Source organism: Oncorhynchus clarkii, unplaced genomic scaffold, assembly GCF_045791955.1.
Source record: "Oncorhynchus clarkii lewisi isolate Uvic-CL-2024 unplaced genomic scaffold, UVic_Ocla_1.0 unplaced_contig_9054_pilon_pilon, whole genome shotgun sequence".
NCBI classification, from domain to species: Eukaryota; Metazoa; Chordata; class Actinopteri; order Salmoniformes; family Salmonidae; genus Oncorhynchus; species Oncorhynchus clarkii.
Window position 1 is genome coordinate 414,030 of NW_027261005.1, and position 11,988 is coordinate 426,017.

An 11,988-nucleotide genomic window follows, 5' to 3' on the forward strand; every position below is an offset into this window, starting at 1 on the left:
TTTCTCCAGTCCTCTCTCCAGTCCTCTTCCCACCCTCTCTCCAGCCCTCTCTCCAGTCCTCTCCAGCCCTCTCTCCAGTCCTCTCTCCTGTCCTCTCCAGTCCTCTCTCCAGCCCTCTCTCCAGCCCTCTCTCCAGTCCTCTCTCCAGTCCTCTCTCCAGCCCTCTCTCCAGTCCTCTCTCCAGTCCTCTCTCCAGCCCTCTCTCCAGCCCTCTCTCCAGCCCTCTCTCCAGTCCTCTCTCCAGTCCTCTCTCCAGTCCTCTCTCCAGTCCTCTCTCCAGCCCTCTCTCCAGTCCTCTCTCCAGTCCTCTCTCCAGCCCTCTCTCCAGCCCTCTCTCCAGCCCTCTCTCCAGTCCTCTCTCCAGTCCTCTCTCCAGTCCTCTCTCCAGCCCTCTCTCCAGCCCTCTCCCCAGCCCTCTCTCCAGTCCTCTCTCCAGCCCTCTCTCCAGTCCTCTCTCCAGTCCTCTCTCCACCCCTCTCTCCTGGCCAGACTGTGCCTTATTGCCTTGGATACCCCCCAGTCTGTAGGCGCCCCAGGGCCAGGTGAAGGTAGCCCAATTGACCTGCTCCGTATCTTAAAAAAACAACCGTGGCGTTATATTCTTCAATGACAACGTCAGTCCACCTAGAGCCTCTTGTCGCCCAGAGCTCCAATGGCGAGGAGTCTTCCTCAGCCGACGAGGACGAGGGGGACGGTGATGATGAGGAGGAGGAGCAGGTCTCAGAGCTGCCGCAGTATAAGGAGTTTCTGGTCATCAGTTGTCGTAGAAAACTGAGCAGGAACAGGAAGGGGCTGAGGAAAAGACAGGAAGTCCCACCCACCGGCTCTATGATTGGCCTAAGCTCCACCAATAAGACCAGCCCAAAGGCCAAGAAGGATAAAGAAGAGGAAGAGGAAGAAGAGGACAAAAGGTAACAGATGAGGAAAAGTTGATGTACTACACCATGTTCGCCACTAGAGTGCGCCATTGTTGCATTTGTTTTGCTCAGACTGTGACAAATTTTCCCCAGATCTCCAACTCTGACTGAAATAACTGTCTTTCTTGGTTTCCACTGACTTGACTGTCTGTCTGTTGTTTAACTCTACAAGTCTGAACTGATTTAAACATTTCACAATTTTCATTCAACTGATATGAACAACTTTAAACGTGTGTGTGTGTGTGTGTGTGTGTGTGTGTGTGTGTGTGTGTGTGTGTGTGTGTGTGTTTGTGTGTGTGTGTGTGTGTGTGTGTGTGAGAGAGAGAGAGGTTTGGCAGGCATGCTCGAATGCCATTCATTTTTCTCTGGTCAGCCCTGGCATCCCAAGCTCCCAGCATGCATTGTGCTGTGAGTGTGATCGTGCTCCTGACCACATTCTCACACCTGTCAGCGAGGCCCGGCCAGTGGTTCCTGGCACATTTCCCTAACGTTCCACTGGAAAGTTCTGCTCAAATGGTTTTCTTCTGGCCCGTCAAACTGTGGTGTGTCTGATGAGCAGTCTGTGGTGTGTCTCTGATGGACAGTCTGTGGTGTTTCTGTGGTGTGTCTGTGGTGTGTCTCTGATGGACAGTCTGTGGTGTTTCTGTGGTGTGTCTGTGGTGTCTCTGATGGACAGTCTGTGGTGTGTCTGTGGTGTGTCTGTGGTGTGTCTGATGGACAATCTATGGTGTGTCTGTGGTGTTTCTGATGGACAGTCTGTGGTGTTTCTGATGGACAGTCTGTGGTGTGTCTGTGGTGTGTCTGATGGACAGTCTGTGGTGTGTCTGATGGACAGTCTGTGGTGTGTCTGTGGTGTGTCTGTTTGACAGTCTATGGTGTGTCTGATGGACAGTCTGTGGTGTTTCTGTGGTGTGTCTGTGGTGTGTCTGATGGACAGTCTGTGGTGTGTCTGTGGTGTTTCTGTTGGACAGTCTATGGTGTGTCTGTGGTGTGTCTGATGGACAGTCTGTGGTGTTTCTGTGGTGTGTCTGTGGTGTGTCTGTTGGACAGTCTATGGTGTGTCTGTGGTGTGTCTGATGGACAGTCTGTGGTGTGTCTCTGATGGACAGTCTGTGGTGTGTCTGTGGTGTGTCTGATGGACAGTCTGTGGTGTGTCTGATGGACAGTCTGTGGTGTGTCTGTGGTGTGTCTCTGATGGACAGTCTGTGGTGTGTCTGATGGACAGTCTGTGGTGTGTCTGATGGACAGTCTGTGGTGTGTCTGTGGTGTGTCTGATGGACAGTCTTTGGTGTGTCTGATGGACAGTCTGTGGTGTGTCTGATGGACAGTCTGTGGTGTGTCTCTGATGGACAGTCTGTGGTGTGTCTGATGGACAGTCTGTGGTGTGTCTGTGGTGTGTCTGATGGACAGTCTGTGGTGTGTCTGATGGACAGTCTGTGTTGTGTGTCTGATGGACAGTCTGTGGTGTGTCTGATGGACACTGTGGTGTGTCTGTGGTGTGTCTGATGGACAGTCTGTGTTGTAGGGAGGTCATACAGGCACGTGGAGGCCACACACACTACTGAGCCTCATTTCCAATTTTGAGTGTGACTCCAAATCCAGACCTCCATGGGTTGATAAATTTGATTTCCATTGATAACTTTTGTGTGATTTTGTTGTCAGCACATTCAACTATGTAAAGATAAAAGTATTTAATATGAATATTTCATTCATTCAGATCTAGGATGTGTTATTTTAGTGTTCCCTTTATTTTTTTGAGCAGTGAATATATATAGTGCATTATTTCTGACCAGAGCCCTATAGCACCCTATTCCCAATATAGTGCACTACTTTAGACCAGAGCCCTATAGCACCCTATTCCCAATATAGTGCACTACTTTAGACCAGAGCCCTATAGCACCCTATTCCCAATATAGTGCACTACTTTAGACCAGAGCCCTATAGCACCCTATTCCCAATATAGTGCATTATTTCTGACCAGAGCCCTATAGCACCCTATTCCCAATATAGTGCATTATTTCTGACCAGAGCCCTATAGCACCCTATTCCCAATATAGTGCATTATTTCTGACCAGAGCCCTATAGCACCCTATTCCCAATATAGTGCACTACTTTAGACCAGAGCCCTATGGCACCCTATTCCCAATATAGTGCACTACTTTAGACCAGAGCCCTATGGCACCCTATTCCCTGTATGATCTAAAGTAGTGCACTATATTGGGAATAGGGTTCCATAGGGCTCTGGGACACCCATGTCCAGTCACTCAGTCAGAACACCATTACAATACAACCACAGACTGTCCATCAGACACACCACAGACTGTCCATCAGACACACCACAGACTGTCCATCAGACACACCACAGACTGTCCATCAGACACACCACAGACACACCACAGACTGTCCATCAGAGACACCACAGACTGTCCATCAGACACACCACAGACTGTCCATCAGACACACCACAGACTGTCCATCAGACACACCACAGACTGTCCATCAGACACACCACAGACACACCACAGACTGTCCATCAGAGACACCACAGACTGTCCATCAGACACACCACAGACTGTCCATCAGACACACCACAGACACACCACAGACTGTCCATAAAACACACCACAGACTGTCCATCAAACACACCACAGACTGTCCATCAGACACACCACAGACTGTCCATCAGACACACCACCGACTGTCCATCAGACACACCACAGACACACCACAGACTTTACATCAGACACACCACAGACTGTCCATCAGACACACCACAGACTGTCCATCAGACACACCACAGACTGTCCATCAGACACACCACAGACTGTCCATCAGAGAGACACCACAGATTGTCCATCAGACACACCACAGACTGTCCATCAGACACACACCACAGACTGTCCATCAGACACACCACAGACTGTCCATCAGACACACCACAGACTGTTCATCAGACACACCACAGACTGTCCATCAGACACACCACAGACTGTCCATCAGGCACACCACAGACACACCACAGACTGTCCATCAGGCACACCACAGACACACCACAGACTGTCCATCAGACACACCACAGACTGTCCATCAGACACACCACAGACTGTCCATCAGACACACCACAGACACACCACAGACTGTCCATCAGACACACCACAGACTGTTCATCAGACACACCACAGACTGTCCATCAGACACACCACAGACTGTCCATCAGGAACACCACAGACACACCACAGACTGTCCATCAGGCACACCACAGACACACCACAGACTGTCCATCAAACACACCACAGACTGTCCATCAGACACACCACAGACTGTCCATCAGACACACCACAGACACACCACAGACTGTCCATCAGACACACCACAGACTGTTCATCAGACACACCACAGACTGTCCATCAGACACACCACAGGCTGTCCATCAGGCACACCACAGACACACCACAGACTGTCCATCAGGCACACCACAGACACACCACAGACTGTCCATCAGACACACCACAGACTGTCCATCAGACACACCACAGACTGTCCATCAGACACACCACAGACACACCACAGACTGTCCATCAGACACACACCATCAGACACACCACAGACACACCACAGACTGTCCATCAGAGACACACCACAGACACACCACAGACTGTCCATCAGACACACACCATCAGACTGTCCATCAGACACACACCATCAGACACACCACAGACTGTCCATCAGAGACACACCACAGACACACCACAGACTGTCCATCAGACACACCACAGACACACCACAGACTGTCCATCAGACACACCACAGACTGTCCATCAGACACACCACAGACACACCACAGACTGTCCATCAGACACACCACAGACTGTCCACCAGACACACACCACAGACACACCACAGACTGTCCATCAGACACACCACAGACACACCACAGACTGTCCATCAGACACACCACAGACTGTCCATCAGACACACCACAGACACACCACAGACTGTCCATCAGACACACTACAGACTGTCCACCAGACACACACCACAGACACACCACAGACTGTCCATCAGACACACCACAGACTGTCCATCAGACACACCACAGACTGTCCATCAGACACACCACAGACTGTCCATCAGACACACCACAGACACACCACAGACTGTCCATCAGAGACACCACAGACTGTCCATCAGACACACCACAGACTGTCCATCAGACACACCACAGACTGTCTATCAGACACACCACAGACTGTCCATCAGACACACCACAGACTGTCCATCAGACACACCACAGACTGTCCATCAGACACACCACAGACACACCACAGACTGTCCATCAGACACACCACAGACTGTCCATCAGACACACCACAGACACACCACAGACTGTCCATCAGACACACCACAGACTGTCCATCAGAGAGACACCACAGACTGTCCATCAGACACACCACAGACTGTCCATCAGACGCACACCACAGACTGTACATCAGACACACCACAGACTGTTCATCAGACACACCACAGACTGTCCATCAGACACACCACAGACTGTCCATCAGGCACACCACAGACACACCACAGACTGTCCATCAGGCACACCACAGACACACCACAGACTGTCCATCAGACACACCACATACTGTCCATCAGACACACCACAGACTGTCCATCAGACACACACCATCAGACACACCACAGACTGTCCACCACAGACTGTCCATCAGAGACACACCACAGACACACCACAGACTGTCCATCAGACACACCACAGACTGTCCATCAGACACACCACAGACACACCACAGACTGTCCATCAGACACACCACAGACTGTCCATCAGAGAGACACCACAGACTGTCCATCAGACACACCACAGACTGTCCATCAGACGCACACCACAGACTGTACATCAGACACACCACAGACTGTTCATCAGACACACCACAGACTGTCCATCAGACACACCACAGACTGTCCATCAGGCACACCACAGACACACCACAGACTGTCCATCAGGCACACCACAGACACACCACAGACTGTCCATCAGACACACCACATACTGTCCATCAGACACACCACAGACTGTCCATCAGACACACACCATCAGACACACCACAGACTGTCCACCACAGACTGTCCATCAGAGACACACCACAGACACACCACAGACTGTCCATCAGAGACACCACAGACTGTCCATCAGACACACCACAGACTGTCCATCAGACACACCACAGACACACCACAGACTGTCCATCAGACACACCACAGACTGTCCATCAAACACACCACAGACTGTCCATCAGACACACCACAGACTGTCAATCAGACACACCACAGACTGTCCATCAGACACACCACAGACTGTCCATCAGACACACCACAGACACACCACAGACTGTCCATCAGAGACACCACAGACTGTCCATCAGACACACCACAGACTGTCCATCAGACACACCACAGACTGTCCATCAGACACACCACAGACTGTCCATCAGAGAGACACCACAGATTGTCCATCAGACACACCACAGACTGTCCATCAGACACACACCACAGACTGTCCATCAGACACACCACAGACTGTCCATCAGACACACCACAGACTGTTCATCAGACACACCACAGACTGTCCATCAGACACACCACAGACTGTCCATCAGGCACACCACAGACACACCACAGACTGTCCATCAGGCACACCACAGACACACCACAGACTGTCCATCAGACACACCACAGACTGTCCATCAGACACACCACAGACTGTCCATCAGACACACCACAGACACACCACAGACTGTCCATCAGACACACCACAGACTGTTCATCAGACACACCACAGACTGTCCATCAGACACACCACAGACTGTCCATCAGGCACACCACAGACACACCACAGACTGTCCATCAGACACACCACAGACTGTCCATCAGACACACCACAGACTGTCCATCAGACACACCACAGACACACCACAGACTGTCCATCAGACACACCACAGACTGTCCATCAGACACACACCATCAGACACACCACAGACACACCACAGACTGTCCATCAGAGACACACCACAGACACACCACAGACTGTCCATCAGACACACACCATCAGACTGTCCATCAGACACACACCATCAGACACACCACAGACTGTCCATCAGAGACACACCACAGACACACCACAGACTGTCCATCAGACACACCACAGACACACCACAGACTGTCCATCAGACACACCACAGACTGTCCATCAGACACACCACAGACACACCACAGACTGTCCATCAGACACACCACAGACTGTCCACCAGACACACACCACAGACACACCACAGACTGTCCATCAGACACACCACAGACTGTCCATCAGACACACCACAGACACACCACAGACTGTCCATCAGACACACCACAGACTGTCCATCAGAGAGACACCACAGACTGTCCATCAGACACACCACAGACTGTCCATCAGACACACACCACAGACTGTCCATCAGACACACCACAGACTGTTCATCAGACACACCACAGACTGTCCATCAGACACACCACAGACTGTCCATCAGGCACACCACAGACACACCACAGACTGTCCATCAGACACACCACAGACTGCCCATCAGACACACCACAGAATGTCCATCAGACACACCACAGCCTGCCCATCAGACACACCACAGACTGTCCATCAGACACACCACAGACTGTCCATCAGACACACCACAGACTGTCCATCAGACACACCACAGACTGTCCATCAGACACACCACAGACTGTCCATCAGACACACCACAGACTGTCCATCAGAGAGACACCACAGATTGTCCATCAGACACACCACAGACTGTCCATCAGACACACACCACAGACTGTCCATCAGACACACCACAGACTGTCCATCAGACACACCACAGACTGTTCATCAGACACACCACAGACTGTCCATCAGACACACCACAGACTGTCCATCAGGCACACCACAGACACACCACAGACTGTCCATCAGGCACACCACAGACACACCACAGACTGTCCATCAGACACACCACAGACTGTCCATCAGACACACCACAGACTGTCCATCAGACACACCACAGACACACCACAGACTGTCCATCAGACACACCACAGACTGTTCATCAGACACACCACAGACTGTCCATCAGACACACCACAGACTGTCCATCAGGCACACCACAGACACACCACAGACTGTCCATCAGGCACACCACAGACACACCACAGACTGTCCATCAGACACACCACAGACTGTCCATCAGACACACCACAGACTGTCCATCAGACACACCACAGACACACCACAGACTGTCCATCAGACACACCACAGACTGTCCATCAGACACACACCATCAGACACACCACAGACACACCACAGACTGTCCATCAGAGACACACCACAGACACACCACAGACTGTCCATCAGACACACACCATCAGACTGTCCATCAGACACACACCATCAGACACACCACAGACTGTCCATCAGAGACACACCACAGACACACCACAGACTGTCCATCAGACACACCACAGACACACCACAGACTGTCCATCAGACACACCACAGACTGTCCATCAGACACACCACAGACACACCACAGACTGTCCATCAGACACACCACAGACTGTCCACCAGACACACACCACAGACACACCACAGACTGTCCATCAGACACACCACAGACTGTCCATCAGACACACCACAGACACACCACAGACTGTCCATCAGACACACCACAGACTGTCCATCAGAGAGACACCACAGACTGTCCATCAGACACACCACAGACTGTCCATCAGACACACACCACAGACTGTCCATCAGACACACCACAGACTGTTCATCAGACACACCACAGACTGTCTATCAGACACACCACAGACTGTCCATCAGGCACACCACAGACACACCACAGACTGTCCATCAGACACACCACAGACTGTCCATCAGACACACCACAGAATGTCCATCAGACACACCACAGCCTGCCCATCAGACACACCACAGACTGTCCATCAGACACACCACAGACTGTCCATCAGACACACCACAGACTGTCCATCAGACACACCACAGACTGTCCATCAGACACACCACAGACTGTCCATCAGACACACCACAGACACACCACAGAAACACCACAGACTGTCCATCAGACACACCACAGACTGTCCATCAGACACACCACAGACTGTCCATCAGGCACACCACAGACACACCACAGACTGTCCATCAGACACACCACAGACTGTCCATCAGACACACCACAGACTGTCCATCAGACACACCACAGACTGTCCATCAGGCACACCACAGACACACCACAGACTGTCCATCAGGCACACCACAGACACACCACAGACTGTCCATCAGACACACCACAGAATGTCCATCAGACACACCACAGACTGTCCATCAGACACACCACAGACTGTCCATCAGAGACACACCACAGACACACCACAGACTGTCCATCAGACACACACCATCAGACTGTCCATCAGACATACACCATCAGACACACCACAGACTGTCCATCAGACACACCACAGACTGTCCATCAGACACACCACAGACTGTCCATCAGACACACCACAGACTGTCCATCAGAGACACACCACAGACACACCACCGACTGTCCATCAGACACACCACAGACTGTCCATCAGACACACCACAGACACACCACAGACTGTCCATCAGACACACCACAGACTGTCCATCAGAGACACACCACAGCCACACCACAGACTGCCCATCAGACACACCACAGACTGTCCATCAGACACACCACAGACTGTCCATCAGACACACCACAGACACACCACAGACACACCACAGACTGCCCATCAGACACACCACAGACTGTCCATCAGACACACCACAGACACACCACAGAAACACCACAGTGGATGGAGCGAGACATGATATCCCAGATGTGCTCAATTGGATTCAGGTCTGGGGAACGGGCGGGCCAGTCCATAGAATCAATGCCTTCCTCTTGTAGGAACTGCTGACACACTCCAGCCACATGAGGTGGAGGAACCCAGGGCCAACCGCACCAGCATATGGTCTCACAAGGGGTCTGAGGATCTCATCTCGGTACCTAATGGCAGTCAGACTACCTCTGGCGAGCACATGGAGGGCTGTGCGGCCCCTCAAGAAATGCCACCCCACACCATGACTGACCCACCGCCAAACCGGTCATGCTGGAGGATGTTGCAGGCAGCAGAACGTTCTCCACGGCGTCTCCAGACTGTCACGTCTGTCACATGTGCTCAGTGTGAACCTGCTTTCATCTGTGAAGAGCACATGGCGCCAGTGGCGAATTTGCCAATCTTGGTGTTCTCTGGCAAATGCCAAACGTCCTGCACGGTGTTGGGCTGTAAGCACAACCCCCACCTGTGGACGTCGGGCCCTCATACCAACCTCATGGAGTCTGTTTCTGACCGTTTGAGCAGACACATGCACATTTGTGGCCTGCTGGAGGTCATTTTGCAGGGCTCTGGCAGTGCTCCTCCTGCTCCTCCTTGCACAAAGGCGGAGGTAGCGGTCCTGCTGCTGGGTTGTTGCCCTCCCACGGCCTCCTCCACGTCTCCTGATGTACTGGCCTGTCTCCTGGTAGCGCCTCCATGCTCTGGACACTTCGCTGACAGACACAGCAAACCTTCTTGCCACAGCTCGCATTGATGTGCCATCCTGGATGAGCTGCACTACCTGAGCCACTTGTGTGGGTTGTAGACTCCGTCTCATGCTACCACTAGAGTGAAAGCACCGCCAGCATTCAAAAGTGACCAAAACATCAGCCAGGAAGCTTAGGAACTGAGAAGTGGTCTGTGGTCACCACCTGCAAAACCACTCCTTTATTGGGGGTGTCTTGCTAATTGCCTATAATTTCCACCTGTTGTCTATTCCATTTGCACAACAGCATGTGAAATTTATTGTCAATCAGTGTGATTGACTTGGAGTTACATTGTGTTGTTTAAGTGTTGCAAGTTGCAAGTTCAAACCCCTGAGCTGACAAGGTACAAATCTGTCGTTCTGTCCCTGAACAAGGCAGTTAACCCACTGTTCTTAGGCCATCATTGAAAATAAGAATTTGTTCTTAACTGACTTGCCTAGTTAAATAAAGGTACAATTTAAAAATGTAAAAATTTGAGCAGTGTATGTGAAATATCTTCATGTATGTATGGTTTGGCAGTCAAGCCATTTCCTGTGAACCCCAGATCTCCAGATTCCTACAGAGACACAGAGAACTGGCTGTGTATCCTGGTCTGGAAGCTATTTATAACCTGCTAAGGGGGAGCGAGAGGGAGGGTGGGGGAGGGAGGGAGGGAGAGGGAGAAGGAGAGAGGGGAGAAGACGGGTAGGGGAATTTCATTGGCTATGAATGGCAACAAACACATTCAAGCACACGCACGCACGCACACACACACACGCACACGCACACGCACACGCACACACACACACACACACACACACACACACACACACAGTACTGCTCTTTCATGGCTCGTGAAATGTTAATGTGTGCTCCTCCAACCTCAGTTTATCCCCTCTGTGTACATCAGTCTGTTTCCACTGTAGTTTATCCACAGAGGGCTCTGTGTACATCAGTCTGTTTCCACTGTAGTTTATCCACAGAGGGCTCTGTGTACACCAGTATATTTCCACTGTAGTTTATCCACAGAGGGCTCTGTGTACATCAGTCTGTTTCAGTACGGCTGGAATAACAACCACAACAGTGAAATCTCAATATGATTTGCTGAGGCATTTAGAAGGTGCTGATCTTAATGTAAACACTGGAGATGTTGCATTTGACCTTCTGCCAGTCTCCTATGCCAGTCTTCTCTGCCAGTCTCCTCTGCCAGTCTCCTCTGCCAGTCTCCTCTGCCAATCTCCTCTGCCAGTCTTCTCTGCCAGTCTCCTCTGCCAGTCTCCTTTGCCAGTCTTCTCTGACAGTCTTCTCTGCCAGTCTCCTCTGCCAGTCTTCTCTGCCAGTCTCCTCTGCCAGTCTTCTCTGCCAATCTTCTC